This window comes from Phyllostomus hastatus, unplaced genomic scaffold (genome assembly GCF_019186645.2).
Source record: "Phyllostomus hastatus isolate PE091 unplaced genomic scaffold, TTU_PhHast_1.1 phas_contig_86, whole genome shotgun sequence".
Taxonomy (NCBI): Eukaryota; Metazoa; Chordata; class Mammalia; order Chiroptera; family Phyllostomidae; genus Phyllostomus; species Phyllostomus hastatus.
Genome location: NW_025333977.1, coordinates 89,825,350 through 89,843,374, shown reverse-complemented (window position 1 = coordinate 89,843,374; position 18,025 = coordinate 89,825,350). Strand labels below are relative to the sequence as shown.

Here is an 18,025-nt window from a genome sequence, read left to right as displayed (position 1 = left end):
AAAAGACAACCAAGTTAAACAGAACTTTCTGAGGAGCGGGTAAAAGGGGGATAAATGGTGCTGGGAGGAGACTTGACTTGGGGTGGTGAATACATAATACAACATGCAAATGATGTGTTATAGAATTGTACATCTGAAACCTACATAATTTTAGTAACCAATGTTACCCCAATAAATTCAATTTAAGAAACTTTCTTTTTTTTTTTACTAAAACTGTGAACTTAGTTGGAGTCTAACTTCAGTTTCACAAGTCCAAATACCTCTATTCTTTAAAAACATTTTCCCTGGGAAGAGAGGTTTAACTTAATATGATGTACAATGTGCTTTAGAGTGTTTTAAAAACGATGGGCATTTTAAATAGGGAGATCCTTCATGGTTAATTTATAGATGCAAAGAACACAACTGACAAACAGTTGGTTTACCAAACAGGTCAATAGATACAACATGGGTGGACATTTGGGAGAGCTGGAAATGAATTCCAACAAGTTTAAAACTTTGCCATGCCAGTAAATAAAATCCTAAGTATGCTATGCTCAAACACTTTTGTTGAGAGAATATGTAGCTTGGCGTTGTTTGTTCCAACAATAGGAATCAGGGCAATGTAGGCAGAAGAACAGAACTGCAGTTGAAATTAATTTTATAGTTGACTGTATTTAGTTTTACACATAGAAGAAAAGAAAGATATCCTAAAGGTTCAGGGATGTATTAATGGAAAAGGAAGCAGAAAGAATAAAAATATCCCACTGTATCATGAGACAGAATTTTTAAATTTAATATAGGTAATATGTTTAATTAGTTCTATTGTATTTACATTCTCCTTTAAAATTAGTACAGAAACATAAAGATATCATTGTATTTTTCTCACCCATATTATTTGCTTAATTAGTCCTATTACTAGTTGCCATTTTTAACTAGTCCTATTGTTATTTTTTTAAGTAATAGCATTTATGAAACAAAAGAAATATAACAGAATACATAATTTCAAGTAAGTACAAAATTTTAGTTTTTAAATTAAAGTAATAATATATGTGTAGTTATATATTATTATTATTTATTTTCATATACATCAGATTGGCGAAAATAAAAACAGTAGGACATTTCCAAATGTTAGCAAGGATGTTTAGAAAAAGAATCTCATTTACTGCTTATGGAGTATAAACTGGTATAACCACTTTGTGAAATAATCCAGCAATATCTAGTATATTTAGTATATTAGTTTTCAATTGCTGTGTAACAAATTACTAGAAACCTAGTATCCTAAAACACTTTATCATCCCACACTTTCTTCAGGCCCGAAGTCCAAGGACAACCTAGCTGGTTCCCCTGTTCGGGGTGTCACAAGGCTTCAATCAAGGTATAAGTCAAGTCATGTTTTCATCAGGAGGCTTGAATGGGGAAGAGCCTTTTTCCAAGCTTTCTCAGGTTGTGGGTAGAATTCATTTCCTTGTGGTTGTAGGACTGAGGGAGCTAGCTTCTTAGAGGCTATCACCTGGAGGCTGTACTCAGGTCTGTGTAGCCACCCACAGCTTTGTGGCACATGTCACAAACCTTCTCTGTGTGCAGTTCACAACATGACAGCTCACTTCTTCAAGGCCAGCAGGAGAATATCTATCTCCAGGTTCCTAAGATACTTACATATGAAATGTGATCATGGGAGTGACATCACATCAATAGAACTGTTGTCACATTCTGTTGGCAAAGTCACAGGTCCTACCCACAGCAACACTGGGAGGCCAAGGTCATGGGTCCATTTTAGAATTCTGCCTACCATGTCAAGTAAAGTTAAAGATGCGATGTCCTAGGATCTAGCAGTTTCCCTGTATACATGAAGATGTGTACAAGAATGTTCATATCAGCATTGTTTGTAATAGCAAAACTATTGTTTTATAGTTTTTAAATTTCTCAAAATACAAATATATATAGTCAGAGAGACATTAGCTAATAAAACACCATGTATGTTATAACATTTTTATTAAGGCAACATATATATGGGAATTATGTTTCAGTGATGGCCTACCACTGTTTTGAACAAATCCTCCCACCATTGAGAACAGGACAAAATATAAAAAACATTAAGGCAATGAACTGCTACCATGGCAGTGAGAATTTGTGGGTCCAAGAACTGGAAGACAGGGTAGCTGTAAGAGATGAGCCAGACATTTGCCATCACTTTTCTACCTGAAGCTATTGCTAACTATGAAAGCAGGGGCTAAGTAAAGCTTTTGGCTGTTCCATTGGGCTTAAGAGACCTGGCACTAGTAAATGCGCCAGACTTTTGGTTGTGTTAACTTAAAAATGAAAGACCTTTCAAAGCGAGAGGCAACAAGCATTTACTTGAGATCAAAGGATAGCTATTTAGGAATCACTGATTCAGACAGAAACTCAAATAGTGTTCCAATTAGAGACATACACAACAGATATTTATGAGAATGTAAGGAGAACGACTACATCAATAGAAGAAAATAATTTCTATTGGTGCAGTAACATAACATGATGCTGATTTCAAACAGTTTTTAAAATTTTCAGTCTGGTGGTCATCGGTCTAGTAGAAATAATATCTACTTTCTTGTTATCTTTGCAAACAGTACTTTGGGACACAATGTTGCTTTAAGTCCAGTCCAAAGGTTGTTTTGCCCCGTTTTAACATTCCATAGGTTTGAGGCATAAGATCTGCAAGGCAGTTCCTGTTAGATGACAGTTCCAGCTCCATTTTAAAGTGATTCTGTTTATATTATTATTATTTTTTTTTTACAGTTGAAATCCTCAAGGGATACCCTAGCTAGGAGTAAGGGTGAACTGAAATAAACTAGTATTCACTAAGACTAAAGTCCAGCTCTGAATCTTAGTCCCTAATTGGGTCAAAGTGATCTGTCCTCAGCTTTACTGTGGTCAGGCATAGTTTCCCCTAAGTCTCTCAGAATACCTTCTCTTTCCCTTAGCACCTTTGCTCAAACTCAACTCTGATGGGAAATACTTATGCTGTGGAGTGAGAGCTAGGAGAAATGAACATTGTATAGCCTAGGATTCATGTAGTGTGATCTTCTCCCCCACACTTATACATGTATTAAGCGACCCCATCTCGTTCAGCTTGCTTCTTCGCAGGTGTTTTTAATCTATATAATAAATCATGTTATATGTAACTTTCTATTCCTTGACCTCTGCTTGTCTGGCTTCAGTCTTTCTTCTTTTGAAGCCACTGCTCAAAAAGAATTCGCTAAAAAGAAAAAAAAATTCCATCAAATTTAACAGTTACAATTATTTGCCCCAAATTTTCGTTTGAGGCACTGAGAGTAAAGCAAGTACTTGTGTTTTACCTATGTCTCAATGATTTTTGATACTTATAAATTATTAGGCAAAGGGTATGAGAGAGAACGAAAAAAAAAAAGGAATAATCAGAAGCTTCCTCAAAAGTTAAACTGCCTCAGCCTTCATTCATCCCATTCTCCACTCAATAAACATTTATTTGATTCCATGGTGTTAGAGGCTAAATACGGATAGAGATGAGTGAGGATCGATAGGACTCGAAGAGCTTCGAAGACAGCTTTGTAGACTTAACTTTGCAATTCAGCCTAAGAAGTACAGTTTCATTGTCACTCTACCACGACTCTACAACCTTTGCCACTGACCGCGAACCTGACACTTTCTACCTCGCCTCCGACTTTTCTACTGGTTCGGGGTTAACCGCGAGGACTTCCAGTGAAAAGCCGTTGAAACACTACATCTCCCAGTAGTCTCTGCAGCAGGGCCGCGGAGGGGCGTGCGCAGGCACGTGGGCCGGCCCCCCGCGCGCAGACGCGCTGCGAACGCCGGCTGAGCTAGATCTCGCTGCTGGGTGCGCGGTGGTGAAGAGCGAGGCCTGGTGAGCACCGCCTAGGTGCGAGCCGATTCTTCGGGGTTGAGTACGCGATAGTTTCGGCAGGCCGGCGAGCGAGCCAACGGTTCACCCCAAGTGGCACCGGGATCGGTTGCCGTTAGCCTGGTGAGTGCGGGGCTCTCGCAGTCTCGGCCCCTCCCCCTCCCCGGCGGATCCGGCAGTTCGGCGGGACCCGAGGTCCCGCGGCCAGGGCGGGCGCCGGCCGAGCTCTAGCTGGGGTTGTTGGGCCCAGGCGCCCGTGGCGCGGCGCGTCTGTGCGTCATAGGCCCGGCTGGCCTAACGGCCGCGCGACCGGAGGAGGGTAGGGTGGGGGTGGGGAGCGCTAGTGCGGTAGCTGTAGGGAACGCCGGTTGAGGCGGGGCGAGGCGGTGGGGCTGGGAGCGGCGCCGGGGACTGCGGGCTGCGGAGGCTGCGGGGTGGAGAGGAGGCAGCCGCGGAGCCTGCGCCGCGGCCCTGCCCTAGGGGGCGGGGGGCGGGGGTGGGTACCTCCGAGTGCTGAGACTGAAGCGGGAAAGAGGGGGCGGGATGGGGGTTACGGTAAAGATCCTAACCTAGGCGGGAAGGGACCGTCTCGGGAATTCACAAGTTGCAGCCCGAGCAGGAGCCGGTGGTTTGGAGGGAGGTGCGGTGGAGGAGAACGACTGCAGTTTACCAATGTCATAACAACATGGGCCTGAAGCGGCTGACAGGGGTGTGGTAATTATAGGAATGGCAGAACTTCGTTTGTACACAGTATGTGTGAGTGGTGATTCGAGGGAAACGGCGAAGTATCAGATTAAGCTCAAAAGAGGAGGAGTAAACTGGAGGATGACTGCAGTCAGGGAAGTCGTCTGGAAGGAACATTTTTGGTTTGAATGGAGGTATTTAATCTTCCATTTACAAGTGTAAGATTTCACAATAACTGAATTTTAAGGTTTAAGTTTAGAATAGACAATTTCGAAGTATCTTCTAAAACATAGTGTTAAATAACTACTAATTTTTCCAATCCTTTTTTCTTTTAATGAACAGTTCTTTCAAAATCTGTTTCTTAGTCGTAGACGAGTGATTTTTTCCTTCCTCTTGTTGCTTCAAGTCTCATTCTTGACATTGTTTTTTCAAACTTGTTCTTGGATTTGTAATATTTTGAAAGTAATAAGTATTCCCTGTTTTAAAAATTGGAGGGATGAAATCTTCTCAAAGGAAAGTGAGAGTGAACTCCTGTATTTTTACTGTAATAATTTGTTCTTGGAAGGGACTGTTCTAGGTATAATACCTGATTTTAAGATTGAGGACATGAACGAAAGTAAAGGAATTAACATTTATTGAGGTCCCTTCCAGGTATTGTGCTAAATATTTTTTATATTAAAACATTTAATGCTTACAGTAGCTCTGAAGTAGGTATCAATTTTTCTTGTTCTACAGATGAAAACTTTGAAGGTCATAGAAGTTAAGTAACTTAGGTAAGGTCATCCAGCTCCTGTTGGAACCAGCTTTAGAACCTAAAGTTACTGCCATTGTAAGAATTACTCGCCCTCTTCTTTCATACTTCTTAGTTGTTTTCTTTCTTTAATTCATTCATTCAGTGAATACTTACAGAATGATCATGTGCCTCAGACTGGGGATATAGACATGATCATGATACTGTTTCTGCCCTCATGGAATTTATAGTATAGGGGAAGACTAACAAATATTGAATGTATTATAAATACTATGTGACATTTAGTTTGTCATAATTAAGCAGAAACTGTAAAGTACTCTACTGAATAGCAAAGGAAGTTCAAATAGAATCAAACAACATAATCCTTTAGTTTACAGTCTAGTAGGGAAACAAAACATTTTATTAATACCTACAATAAATTAAATGGCAGAAATAAATGCCTTGCCTGAAGTCAATATAATTGCATTGTTACTTGAGGTCCTCATAGACGTTTCTTCACAGAACTGTGATTCAACATTATGCACCTAGACTTTTATCTAGGATTGGTACGCAAGAAAAAGCAACATGGGGAAAAAAAAAACTTCATTGCTATCCAAGACACTATTTCTAATTTATCAATTTTTATAAAGCAGAGACCCTTAGAGACAGGTTCCCCCTCCCACCCCCCAAACCCCGATAGGCTTTTTTTAAAAAAAAAAAACAACAAATAACTGCTTCTTTTAGATAATTTGTGTTTTGTGTCTTGTTTCTCTTTATACTTCGGCTTCAGGAGACTCAGAACTCAGGCCAGTTTTTTGTAATTTTCCGTCGTCTCAAATATGTTATAAATTATACCAGATAGTCTGGAATTGTTCTTAATTGATTCCTTTACTATTTTCTTTGTTCCCCCTTGCTCCTGATTTTTTCCCTCTTTCCTTTGAAAGTAGGGATTATATCTTCTTATTTTAATTTACAAGTGTAAAATAAACAATAGTGTTTATTGAATTGATGATAAAGTCTTGATGATGTCTGATGTTTGTGTTTTTACATCTGTCAGATTGTTTTTAGAAATATGTATGGATACTTTGGAGAAAATCAATTAAGACTTGTGGCCATGCAAGTAAAGATGACTGATCCTAGTGATAAAGATAATTCCTTACTACTCTCGTTGTATTAAGATCTTGGTACTTTGCAGGGTATTATGAATTCAGCCATAATGGAAGAAAACATTGGAAATGATCAACAATTTAATTAGCTGATTGGGTCTGATTTCATTCTGTTTTTGCTACAGTAAGCTGGAGGTGGTCCCAGGCCAAAGAGGGGCCAGACAGGGCCCTCATTAGGACATTTCGAGGCCCTGCAGTGAAAGAGTAGGAATAAAGACTGATGGAACTGTACAGTTGTTGTTGTTGTTGTTGTTTTTGGTCTGTTTTTGTTTTGTTTCAAAGATGTTCCAACTCTACGAAACAGACCTAAGTGATAAAAGGGTTCTGCCTAGTGTAGTAGACTAATTGGGATAGTTCTTGAAAGCAGGCAATAATCCAGAATGTAGATAATGGGAATAATCTCCTACACATAACAAGAATAATGCTGCCCTTCATATACAGAGATAAGTCTGCTTACTCACCATCATTGATTTTCCAGTGTGAGGAGAGAAATGTGTGGCATTGTCCATGGGTCTCTGCACAACAAAGCAGCTTGAGGTCAGAATGTGGGTTTGTAGCTAGGGAACCTGAGAGACAAGCAGAAAGTTGTAACCTCTATTGATGGGTCCAGCACTGTATCAGGTGCTTTCACTAAATTAATCCTTTTAAAACCACTGAGGAGGTGGTTATGTGTACAGGGCGGTTAGCTAACTTGCCCTACTTCACACAGTAAGTAGTGGAGCTTTAATTCAAACACAGGGGTATTTGGACTATTCACATCAGTCATTAGAACTTGATTTTGTTTTGGTTTGCAGTTCAGTGTCTCCAGCAGAACAAGCTATATGTATTTTGTTTAGCATCATGAAATGATATTGAGAAGATTTAATTAACTAAGAGCTGAAAGGCTGTTCCTTACTTGTTGCTGTTAAAAAAATACAATTTTAGAGTTAGAATAATAACTCAAAGCAACTGTTCCCTGTCCCAGCCTGTACACATTTGAGGCTACTGTTTTCTTTCTTTTAGCTGTTTCCTCTTTCATATTTATAAATAACTTGGTTCTGTTGCTCTTTCTTGATATAGCAGTTTTTGGACATTGTCATTTGACTGGCTTTTCTCTATATCTCCACACTGCCTCTCCCATCCTCCCCATATAATTATCACAGGTGTTTATGAAGTTAATATTCAGTGTTTTTGCAGTATTTAAGCTTTAACTATTAACAGCTGAATCATGTAGAGTATTATGTTACTTATTCACTTAAACAATTCAGTTTTTCTAGGAGTTATTACCCGCCCCTACCCATCACCTTTCATTTCCTAAGACAGTTGTCCTGCAACCCTCAAGCCTTTTAATACTTTCTGGACTAGTTACTTTCTAGGCCTCCTTCATAATTGTTATCCTGGAATTTCTCTCTTTGTCAATCCTATAGTGGGTCTTTTATTTCCCACATTTTCTTAGCTTCCTGAGAAAGAATACCTGGAAAGTAAAGTAAAAACTTCATGAGAGCTTGCATGATTGGAAAAAAAAATCCTTATTCTACCCTAACATTTTATTCAGTAATTTTGCTGGGTATTAAATTCTAGGGTTAAAAATGTTGGAAGTCATAGCTCTATTTTCTGTATTCTAGTATTGCCATTGAAATTCAAAGCCATTCTGATTCTTCTCTTTTTTTTTTTTTTTTATGATCTTCCCTGTCATTCCTTCAGTGTCTAGAAGCTTTTAGGATATTATTTTTAACCCCTGAATTCCATATTGATGTGCCTAGATGTGTGTCTTTTTTCATGTAAAGGCACTCCATGGACACATAAGCTGGAAATTCATGTCTGTTATTTCTGGGAAATTCCTTTTATTATTACTATTTTATTACTTTTTGGTAACAAGGTTTTGAAGTAATTATGCTTCTCAGTTCTTGACACCTGTGAACAGACCATACACACCCTTTAAATTTTTCTCTTTCATTTCTGAGGGCTACTTCCATTGCCCTTTCCAGCGAGCACCTACTTCATTGTGGTTGATATGCCTCTGGATTATATATGAGTCATTGTAAAATGTGTAGAGGGTTAAGTGTATGTGTTTAGTTTATGTACAGTCATTGTCATGCCACTTAATGACATTTTAGTCAACAACAGACTGCGTATACTACAGTGGTCCCATGAGATAATGGAGCTGAAAAATTCCTGTCGAATAGTGACATCATGACATCTGAGCCCATGTGTCTGTGGTGATGATGATATGAACAGACCTATTGTACTGTCAGTCATATAAAAGTATAGCATATGCAATTACAGTTCTAGGTTGTACCGTGTAGGTTTAAGTGTCCTCCATGATGTTTGCACAAGAAAGTATAGCATATGCAATTACAGTTCTAGGTTGTACCGTGTAGGTTTAAGTGTCCTCCATGATGTTTGCACAAGATGAATCATTTAACATCACATTTCTCTGACAGTATCCCCATAGTTAGGTTGCACATGACTGTACAGCTGACTCTCGAGCACCTCGAGTTGGAGCACCAACCACCATGCAGTACAAAATAGAAGTATAACTTGATTCCCCCAAAATGTAGTTGTCTCTTGGTATCCTTGGGTGATTGGTTCTAGGGCCTTCCCCCTTCCCAATGAATGCCAAAATCCACAGAAGCTCAAGTCCCCTACGTAAAGTGGCGTAGGTCAGTGCATACAGTTGGTCCTCTGCATCCACAGACTCCAACCACAGGTTGAAACAATACCAGTATTTACTGAAAAAAAAAAAAAGTATAAGTGGACCTATGCATTTCAAACGTGTTGTTCAAAGGTCAATTGTATTGTTACGGACATTCTCCTGTTTCTCAACTTTTTTGTTTTTGTTTCTTTTTAAAGATTTTATTCACCCATTTTAGATAGGAAGGGAGAGAGAAATTTATTCACTCATTTTAGACAGAGGGGAAGGGAGAGAGAAAAGAGGGAGAAACACCAATGTGTGGCCGCCTCCCATGTCCCGTCCCCCCCACCCCCCACCGGGGACTGGACCTGGCTCACAGCCTAGTGCTCAGTCCACTGAGCCACACCAGCCAAGCCTACAGTAGGGTTTATTCCTGATGTTGTATATTCTATGAGTTTTGACAAATGTATAGTGACTTAGTCATTATAATGTTTTACAGAGTAGTATCACTGCCATAAAACTCTTCTGTGCTCTGGTATTTATCCCTTCCACCCATCAAACCTCTGGCAAAGACCTGATCTTTTAACTGTCTCCAAAATTTTGCCTTTTCCAGAGTGTCATATAATTGGAATCATACCCATGTGTTTTTTCAGAAAGCTGTCAATGTGACAAATAAAATACTGTCTCTCTCAAAGAGGTGGGGAGTGAAGGGTATTATATAAATAATCAATCTCATTTGTGGATACTGGTGTAGAAATTTTAAAGAAAACATTAACAAGAAATCTATTAATAGCTCACCATATTTAATAGGTCAAAGGAGATAAACAATGATCACTTAAATAAGTGCCAAAAAGGCATTTGATAATAATTTGGCACACGTTTCAGGTTTTAAAATTTTTAGTAAAGAAGGTATGGATAGGTGGTACTTACATACGAGGTTTTTTTAAGAGTATCTCAAAACAATACTGTGACATAACTGGAGATCTCATACATTTCTGGTAGGAACATGTGATGATACAGCAGCCACTTTGGAAAACAGTTTGACAATTTCTTACAAAGTTAAACACATACTTCATGATTTAGCAGTCTCACTCCTAGGCCTTTACCCAGAAAAATGGAAATGTTTGTTCACGCAAAAAACATGCAAGTGTTCATAGTGCCTCATTCATAATCACCAAAACCTGCAAACAATTTAAATATCTAGCAAGTGGTGAATAAACAAATTGTGGGAAACAATGGAATATAGTTTGGCAATAAAATGAATGAATTACTGATAGATGCAACAACATGGATGAATCTTAAATTAGTTAATACTGAATGAGGAAGCCACACTCAACAAGCTACATATTGTATACTCCCATTTATTTGACATTCTGGAAAATACAAAAATGTAGGGACAGGGAATAAATAGTGATTGCCTGGGGTTGGGAGGAGTAGATTTACTAGAAAGGGACCTGAGAGAACCTTTTATAGTGCAGAAAGTGTCATTTATCTTAATCATGGTGATGCTCACTTAAATGACTAATTTTACTGTATATGAATTATACCTCAATAAACCTGACCTTTAAAAAAACCCAGTATCATGTTTAGTGGCAAAACACTAGACATAGATCAAAATTAGGAATTGAGATTAAAATGCCAACTGTAACCTTTGTTGCTTAACATTGTTCCTGAAGTACTAGTTAATATTTTAAGAAGGGACATGAAGTGGGATATAAACATTAAAATGGAGAAGGCACAATATATAAGTTTTTAGAGATATTAAATATTAAAGTATCAGCTGAAGATTTATAAACTCAGTGGCTGGCTTAAAAAATTAATGTATAGTAATGAGTAATTTTCCCTTATACATACAGTGGTCAAGTAGAATATACTTGAAGGAAACTTCACATTTATTATTGTAACCAAAAAAGTAAATGGAAATACTTAATTCTTGAATTAAATATTGTAAACATGTTGAGTTTCCTTTTAATGCTATCTGAATATTAAAGGACTCTTTTTTCTTAAGACAGAAAAGATTGTTTTAAGAAATGATCTGTACTGAGGGTTCTCAAATTTTTTGGTCTCAAAACTTTTTTACACTCTTAATTTATTTAAAACCCCAAAGAACTTTTATGTTAGAGTTTTGTGTGTTAGGATTTACTGTATTAGAAGTTAAAACAAAATTATAAAACATAAGAATACACAGCAGACATTCCATAAGGCATAAGAATGACGAAGCCATCACATATGAATTCTCTGAACAACTTAGGAGTGAAAGTGAAAAAAGCATGTAATATTTTAGTGTTACAAAGATAGGTGTCATGAGATGCATTTTTTCACATATATTGTCAAACATGGAAAAGTTTGAATCATTCCTGGGTTAGCTGTAGCTGTGGTGGGTGGGCATGGGGAACTGAGCGGTACACTCATATTCACTAGTAAGTATTTTCAATATTTTAGAGGGTACTTTGACAATATCAAAATTTTAAATGCAAATACTTCTGACTTTGATGTTCCGTTGTTTAGATATAATTGGACATAATTGCAGAATGTGTGCAAATACATGAAAGAATATTTGTGATAGAAAATTGGGAACAGGCTTAATTGTTTGATGTCTAGTGTCTGGGTATTTGTATAAAAATTGATTACTATATTAGTTTAAAAGTGATTTAGTTCTATAGACATTGATGTGAAAAAGTTTGTCCAAAGTTGAAGAAAAGTGCAGAACTGTTTATATAATTATCCCTTCAGTGTACAAGAAAAACCAAAAGAATATGTGTATACTTGTGTAAACAATTTTTAAAACGATATACAGAGAACTTGATGGGGGCTTCCTTTAGGAACCAGGGGAAATACACTTTCATTTTTCCTCTTATTCCCTTTATATTTGGATTTTTTAAAAAACTGAGAGCCTTTTTATAATTTCAAAGGAAGGAGTATTTCAAAGACAAAAGTACAGTGTATGGATGGTAGAAACTTTTAGACTATTGGAGTCATTTGTGAGTTCTTGGATAACACAACTTAACAAAAAAGGTAAGAAAGAAGAACTGAGAGGCCCTGGCATTTCTTATGTTTACCTACTCCTTTTGAAGAACAGTTGCCCTACTCATGAGATTTACTGCTGTTCTTCAGTTGTATTTTCTAATGTCTGCATCTTTAGTTTGTATTCTTCTCTCTGTTTTGTGGGTCTTTCTCTTTCAGCCCCCATAGCTGAAATTTTATCTGTTCTTCACAACCTGTGTGGAATATTGTCTTCTCTGTGAAACCATCCTTGATCAATTTAGTGTAAAGAGATTTTTTTTAACCTTTAGAGCTATTCATAACTATTTCTTCATTATGAATATGAGGTGTGAGCTATAAATGGGCCATATAGTGGAAGTATGCTGTCATATGTTACTTCTCTTCCCTTCGTAAGGTATTATCTCCACCATGAAAATAAGGAAACCAGAGTTTAAGAAGTTGAGTATTTCCCCTACATCATTGTGCTAAGAAATAAAATTGAAAAGGGGGCTTCAAGGACAGACAACTTCTCTGGACTCGTTCTTATGTCACTTTAATAAAAAGCAGCAAGTGAATAATTTTTAAAGATTTTGTTTCTTTTTAGAGGATGAGGGAGAGAGGAAGAGAGACATCAATGTGTGGTTGCCTCTCACACCACCACTAGGGACCTGGCCTGCAACCCAGGCATGTACCCTGACTGGGAATCCAACCAGCACTCTTTTGGTTCACAGACCAGTGCTCAATCCACTGAGCCACACCAGCCAGGGTGCAAGTGAATAATTTTTGTGTGAACATTTCTTTCCTCTTAGATTGTGTGTATTTTTTAAATAATTTCAAGCTTACAGAGGTTTTAAGAAATTTACAAAGACGACCTATTTAATCCTTCATTCCCCAGTTACTCATTTTACCTTATTCCATTTGCTTTATCATTTATTCTCTCTGTATACATGCACTATGTTCCCAACATTGCCTTTTCTTGTTTTTTTTTTTTTATTTTTTCCCCTCACCAAGGAATTGCCCCACCCCTGCCCCCACAGTTGCTTTTAGCGAGAGAAGAAGGGCAAGAGAGAGAGAAACTTGGGTTGGCTGCCTCCTGTGCACACCTGGATGCATGTGCCCAGACATACACACCCATGCCTGGGATAGTCTGCATCCAGGCTGGGTATTGAACCAGCAACCTAGGTATGTGCCCTGACTGGGAATCGAACCCATAACCTTTTGGTTATGGGATGATGCTCCAACCAACTGAGCCACACTGACCAGGGCAACATTACCTTTTCTTAATTGTACCTCCAGCTCCATGTTGAATACAGGCTTCTAATTACTTAAATCTAATTGGCCTTTTGTCTTGCACTGTTACTGTAGGCTTTCTCCTTTCTTTGACCTAAAATTTGATTCTTACTATTATGAAGTTATTATTGCAACACTGCTGCTGTTACGCTCTTTCGTGATATTTTAGAGCCCAAATGCTGCCTGCTTCAGGGACCCAGCTCCCTGTATCATTTCTCAGCACTGTTAAATATGATCAGTTCAGAATTATTTGCTAATTCTCATTTGCATTGCATCCACCTTTTAGTCTAAAAAAGTACAATGTGACAAACTGGGTGACTTAAACAACAAAAAATCATTTTTTCCACAGTTCTGGAGGGTAGAAGTCCAAAATCTAGGTGCTAACAGGGTTGGTTTCTGTTTAGGCCTCTTTTCCTGACTTGCAGGCAACAACCTTCTCCCTGTGCCTTCACGTGGTCTATCCTCTGTGTACATGCTAAGAGAGGAGAGGTAATCCTTTGTCTCTTCCTCTGCTTAGAAGGACACCAGTCTTATTAGATTAGGGCTCTCATGACCTCATTTAATTTTAAAGGCCCTGTATCCAAATTTAGTCACATTAGGAGTTAGGGCTTCAATATATGAATTGGAGGGGGGAGGACACAATGACATTTGTTACAGTAGAGTACCAGATTTATAATCAGAGACCTAAAATCATACCCTTGCTTTATCTTGCATTAGGTGTGTAACCCTGGGCAAGTCACAAACTCTGAACCTCCTGAAACCTTATCTGTAAAGAATGAGAATAGTAATTCTTGCCCTATGGGTTTATTAAAAGATTCACGTATATTAGATGATATGACATAGCACATTGTAATTCAGCTATTCCCAACCTAAACTTGCATGAAAATGATCTTAGTTATTACTCTTCCTGTGACTTCCAGCTTGACAGCATAAGGAGCTCTGCAGACCAGCTTTCTAGTAAAGCTAGTTTCTAGTAAAACTAAAAAATGACTATTTAAAGCATCTGGAAATGATGCTAGGACAAAGAGTAAATGAAGAGCTTTCAGTTGGAGGGAAGGTTTTCCTCCTGGGAGGAGAAGGACATCAGGATTTCTCATCCTGCCCCAGCTTACTGCTGATGACACTAAGTTCTGGGTCAGTACAGTGGCTAGGGGACTACCTTCTGTCCAGATCCCATTTGTGGAACAGAGGCTTTACCCTGGGCGCAGAGACATTGAGAGTACAAGAGAACAGATTATTTTTTTTCTGTCTTAAAGGGTGGTGGTTCCATGTTAGAAGAGACAGGCTGAGAAAAACTTCAGGCTAATGCCTCTCCCCCACTAAATACGTAGCTCCTAAGAGGGTATCAATCACAGAAGTCTACTGGTGTCCATACCCCCAGCTTAAGAGCCCTGATTCAGAGATTTTGTTTAGGGGTACCGGGAGGGGAAGAAGCAGGTCATAAAAAAAGAGAGTTCTCATCATTTCCTCAAGGAACTGACTCCATATGCAATAGAGCTGGAGAAGTTCAAACCTAAGAGTACTCTAAAAAAAAAAGTGGGGGTTGTGTTAAAAGACAGTTAGGATGAGATTTGTAGATTCAAGAAAATATAGGCAAAACTGCAAGCTAGCTAGTTTGCTGGACAGAACTGGGGTGAGAGGTAGCTGGAGGGATCCATCCTGAGGTCAAAGTAAATGTCAAAAACTGACCCCTGGAACTACTCCTTCACAGGAGCATGACTTTGATTGGATTTCTCTATAGAGCAATTTACACTTGAGACTATTGTTGAAAACAATAGAGCAGTCAGCTGACAGTGATTAGTGGAAGTTAACAGCTGGGAGTTGTCAGGGAAGGAGACAGAGCCCTGCCCGGCTACTGTCGTGCGGGGTGACTATGGGTATATTCAGGCTGTGCTTCCTGAGGATCAAAATAACACTACAGAGGAGGGTTATGGGGGTGAGAAAATAGACTTTTTTAAAATACAGAAAATTACTAAACAAATAAATAAAAACAAAAAACTGTAACCAGAGTTGCCACAAAGCATTATATAAAATACTGAGTTTCCAATAAAAAGTTATGAGATATACAAAACCAACAGACCAAAAAACTTGGGGAAACAGGCAGCAGAAAACTGCTTGTGAGAGTGACCACATACTGGATTTAATAGAAACAGACTTTTGAAGTAGCCATTGTGAATATGTCCAAAGGATCCAAGGAAACCTTGATTAAAGAAGTAAATGAAAGCCCTGGCTGGCATAGCTCAGTGGATTGAGCTTGGGCTGTGAACCAAAGGGTCGCAGGTTCGATTCCCAGTCAGGGCACATGCTTGGGTTGCAGGCCAGGTCCCCAATGGGAGCCATGTGAGAGGCAACCGCACATTGATGTTTCTCTTTCTTTCTTCCTCCCTTCCCCTCTCTAAAAATAAATAAATAAAAATCTTTTAAAAAAAAGTAAATGAAGGTATGATGACAGCTCACATCGAATACAGATTATCAGTAAAGACAAATTCCAAAGAAAAATCCAATGGAAATTGTGAAGCTGAAAAGTAACATAACTGATGAAAAATTAGAGGGGCTGAATAGTAGGTTTGAACTGGTAGAAGAAAGAATTAGTGAACTTGCCAAAAGATTGATTGAGATTTATGGAAAGGAGAGAGAAAAAAACACAAGAAACTTTAAAATAGCCTCAGAGAAATGAGTGTCATTATTAAGTGCACCACAGTACACATAATTGGAGTGCCAGAGGAAGAGGGAAGAGAAAAAGGAGCAGAGAAAGTATTTGATTACATAGTGGCTGAACACTTCTCAAATTTATTGAAAAACCTGTACAGCCAGAGAGTCCAATGAACTTTAAGTAGGATTAATGCAAGAAAGTCCACAAGTGGACACATTAATATAAAAATCTTGAAAATTAAAGACAAGGAGGAGATCTTAACAGTAGCAAGATAAAAATGACTAGTTAGTTACTTACAAGGGAACCCTGATAAGAATAACAGTTGATTTCTCAGCAGAAGCCAGAGAAGGCAGTGGAATAATACACAGTCATGTGCCACTAAATGACAGATAAGTTCTGAGAAGTGCAGCATTAGGTGATTGTTTTGTGAACATTATAGAGTATACTTGCACAAATGTAGATGGGATAGCCTACTACACACTCTAGGCTATGTGGTGTATAGCCTGTTGTTCCTAGGCTACAAGCTAGCATAGCTTATTATTGTACAAACAACACAAAATTAGACCACCAGAGAAAATTATGCAGTCAGAAGATGTAAGCATGAGATATATGAAGCTGTTCCAGTGTTAACATGGATACTGTTTTACAGCACTTTTTTTTGTAAATAGGAGTACACTGTAAAATAATGATAAAAAACACTGACTGATGTGGTTCAGTGCATTGGGCATCATCCTGCAAACTGAAAGGTAGCCAGTTTGCTTTTCAATCAGGGCACATGCCTAAGTTGTGGACCAGATCCCTGGTTGGGGGTGTTTGAGAGGCAACTAATCGATGTGATGTTTCTCTCCCTCATTGATGTTTCTCTCACACATTGCTGTTTCCCTCCCTTCCCCTCTCTCTCTAAAAAAGATATCAAATGATGATAGAAAGTACAGTATTGCAGATGCATGAATCAGTAATAGTCATTTACTATTATTGTCAAAGATTATGTAGAAGGAGGGGATCAAAAAGCTTATTAAAAAATTATGTATTCTTACGTGTTTAAACTTCAGTCAACTTCAGAGTACTGTTCATTTGATGCAATACACCTATTGAGATGTTTTTCTCTACTGCTGAAAACAGTTTTTGACCTCTTTGATTTTGATGCCTTTTAGTGTTTCTGCTGGTTTTTACTTCACCTGTTCCACATCAGCAAAATATTTCCCTTTGAGGACTTTTTTCATCCAGGGAAACCAAAAAAAAGTTGCTTGGGGTGAGATTGGGTGAATGGGAGGACATGGAGGTCATGGCCTTTATGGTCTAAAACTGCTGAACACACAGTGTGGTGTGGGCAGATCCACTCATAAATAGAAAGTGGGCAAATGCATTGAAAAAAGTCTTCAAAAGAATTTACTGAAGCTGAATGCAGCCTCTCACAATGCCAGCTGGTACACTGATACAGATGGATTCTTAGAAAACTCACCGATTGGGGGAAGCCTGTACTAGAAGGGGCCTGCCCTCCAGAAGATAATTCCATTTTTGTGGTGGGTTCCCCCCTCATATTGTACATAATTATATATGCTTTTATATAACTGGCAGACCAGTAGGTTTATTTACACCAGCATCACCACAAATACATGAGTAATGTGTTGCTCTATGTCACATTAGCTGTGATGTTTTTAGGTGATAGGAATTTTTTAGCACCACTATAATTTTTATGGGACAACTGTTATGTACATAGTGTTTTGCTGACCAGAGTTTCACTGTGTGATGTTAGTTTTTGAAGTACTCAAAAACAAATACTGTCAACCAAAAATTTTCTATATTATCAAAGCTGTCTTTTTTTTTAAAGATTTTTTATTTATTTATTTTTAGAGAGGGAAGGGAGGGAGATAGAGAGAGAGAAACATCAATGTGCGGTTGCTGGGGGCTGTGGCCTGCAACCCAGGCATGTGCCCTGACTGGGAATCGAACCTGCGACACTTTGGTTCGCAGCCCGTGCTCAATCCACTGAGCTACACCAGCCAGGGCTAAAATATATTTAGTCTTAAATATCTTTTTAAAAAAGATT

At 38.4% G+C, this 18,025-nt stretch overlaps 1 protein-coding gene across 1 annotated transcript in view; it reads left to right on the top strand.

Annotated features, from left to right (window-relative positions):
• The first annotated feature begins 3,805 nt into the window (after positions 1 to 3,805).
• The window catches only part of KPNA1 (karyopherin subunit alpha 1), a 73,372-nt gene continuing 59,152 nt past the window's right edge, over positions 3,806 to 18,025 (top strand). The window contains exon 1 of the mRNA XM_045851049.1: positions 3,806 to 3,979. The gene's annotated coding sequence lies outside the window, so the exon portion shown is untranslated. The remainder of the gene's footprint in view (positions 3,980 to 18,025) is intronic.